Source organism: Neofelis nebulosa, chromosome 17 (genome assembly GCF_028018385.1).
Source record: "Neofelis nebulosa isolate mNeoNeb1 chromosome 17, mNeoNeb1.pri, whole genome shotgun sequence".
In the NCBI taxonomy this organism is placed as follows: Eukaryota; Metazoa; Chordata; class Mammalia; order Carnivora; family Felidae; genus Neofelis; species Neofelis nebulosa.
Window position 1 is genome coordinate 4,694,881 of NC_080798.1, and position 2,796 is coordinate 4,697,676.

Genomic DNA, 2,796 nt, shown 5'->3' on the forward strand with positions numbered 1-2,796 from the left:
TTCTTTGCATTTGTACGGTTACTCTCCAATAGGAATTCTTCGATGTCCAGTAAGGGCTGAGCACAACTTAAAGGCATTGACACATTCGTTTTACAGTTTTAAGGTTTCTCACCTGTATGAATTCTGTGATGTTTGGTAAGGTGTGAGTGCTGGTGAGAGGCCTTGCCACATTCTTTACATTGGTAAGGTTTCTCTCCAGTATGAATTCTGTAATGTTGAGTAGGGTTTGAGTGCTGGCTAAAGGCCTTGCCACATTCTTTACATTTGTAAGTTTTCTGTCCAGTATGAATTCTGTGATGGCCAATAGGGATTGAGTGCCTGGTAAAGCCTTTGCCACATTCCTTACATTTGTAAGGTTTCTCTGCAGAATGAATTCTGAGATGTAGAGTAAGGTTTGAGTGCCTGGTAAAGGCCTTACCACAATCTTTATATTTGTAAGGTTTCTCTCCAGTGTGAATCCTGTGATGTTGAGTAAGGTTTGAGTGCTGTCCAAAGGCCTTACTGATTCTTTACATTGGTAAGATTTCTCTCCACTGTGAATTCTGTGATATTGGGTAAGGTCTGAGTGCCCTTTAAAGGCCTTGCCACATTCCTTATATTGGTAACGTGTCTCTCCAGTGTGGATACTGTGATGTCTAGGAAGGTAGGAGTGCCTGCTAAAGGCTTTGCCACAATGCTGACATTTGTCAAATCTCTAATATGGATTTTCCCATGTCTATTTAGTAATGAGCAGTCCTTAAACGTTTTACCAAATTCTTCACATTTGTATGATTTCTCTCCAGCATGCATTCGCTGATGTTGACATAGTGCTGAGTGCCAAAGAAAGACTATGTCACAGTCCTTGCAAGTGTACCTTTTCTCTCCAGGACCGATTGTCTTATGTATATTTAATCTTGGTGACTGACAAAACATTTGCCCAGGTTTATTACATGAGTATGCGTTTTTTCCCTCACAAATCGTCTGATGATCACCAACACTGGAGGACTGCTTCAGATCTTTCCCACATGCATTATATTTATAAGGATTTTCTCTCATATGCGTACTCTTCTGTATAATACGTTTAGATCTTTGAGACAAAACTTCCTCACCTTTATCACATTCAAAATGGTTGTCTGGCAAGTGAGTTAACATTTGTTAACCTTTGAGCCCTGGTTAAATTTTTTCTCAGATTCACTGCAAGGGGCAATTCTATGTCCATTGAAAATACTCACGTAGGTTTGTAGGGTTGACTTCTTTGTGATGTGCCCCTCAAATTGACACCCCTTAACACTTTGTTCTTCATTTTTAAATCTATGATTTCCAGAAACAGTTGACTGAAAGGTCAATCCAATCCTATTTTCAAATTGATGCAAATACTTATTTTCCACCTGAATGAGGTAACTTTCCAGATTTTCCAGATTTGCTTTCGACAAATATTTATATGAGTTTTTGGTTACTGAAACACACTGCTTTGTAGAAGTAGCTAACTTAAAGAGGGAGGTTTTGCAAAATGCTTTATACCCTTCACCATATGGGGAAGTGAGATTCTCCTTATGGGCAGTTGTCTCCATTTGGATATGTCCATCAAGGTATGTTTGATGCCCTTCACTCTCCCCATCGTTGTCCCAGTCTATCATTAAGTGTAAACTCTCACGGGTACTATGTTCACCCATTGACACTTTTTGAAGAGAAGGTTCTAAACATGGCTTTAGCCTGAAACTCTGGGTACATTGTGAAGATACAGCTGAAATATACTAAATAACAGAAAAGTAAAATCATCCTACTTACTACTCTCAGATGAATATACTGAATATTTCTATTATACAACCTTAAAATCAATCAGAAAATGTCAGCCAAATGTTTGAGAAGGAATCATCAGGACTTCATTCCTCCATGGACACATAAACTTGCACACAACACACTGACCATATAGCCTAATTGATAATTCTGTAGTATTGTCAGGCTATAGTGCAAATCATTCTCCTATACCTCAAATAATCAGGAAAAGTACCACATGAGTCCCAAAATTACCACAGAAGGAAAGTTAAACATCAAACTGAAATCAACAAAATAGAATACAGTAAAACTAAGACCATATCAACCATAGAAAGTGTTGGCTTTGGAAAAGATTAAAAAAAAATTGATAGTCCTTTCAATCAAGTAAGAATGAAAGAGAAAAGACCAACTAAAGTCGGAAGTGAAGTGAAAGCAGACACATTGTAACTGATACCGTTGAAATAAAAATAAGCATGAGAGGCAAAAATGGATAACTATATGCCCACAAACTGATACCAATAGATGAGAATGAATGCGCAAAAAGGTATAACCACCTACACTCCATCATGAAAAAAATGTAAAAAAATCACTCCTGCCAACGACTAAGTCTACTGAAAAATTAAAAACAAACAAGCAAAAAAAACAAAAACAAAAAAACTCTAAACAAGGAAAAGTGCTATGTCCGATAAATTCAGTGGATCATTCAAACAAGCATTTCATGAGAAAGTATTTTAAATCTCAAGTATTTCCAAGGAGTGAAGATAAGGGAAAATATGAAAATACTCTCTGTGGTACCAGCATTACCAGGTTACCAAATGAAAGGAATAACTACTATAGAGAAGGCTACAAACTCCTAAAAAAAGTTATCTCTGTTCACAGATGACACGATCTATAGAAAACCCTAAAGGATCCTTATTTTTATTTTGTATCATTTTGGTCATCGCTTGAGTTATTTCTGCTAAGTTTTCTACTGCTTTCGAGTTTTCTATTTTTTAATGCCATAAATACTTCAGTTAAGAAAAACATTGAAATTAACAACAT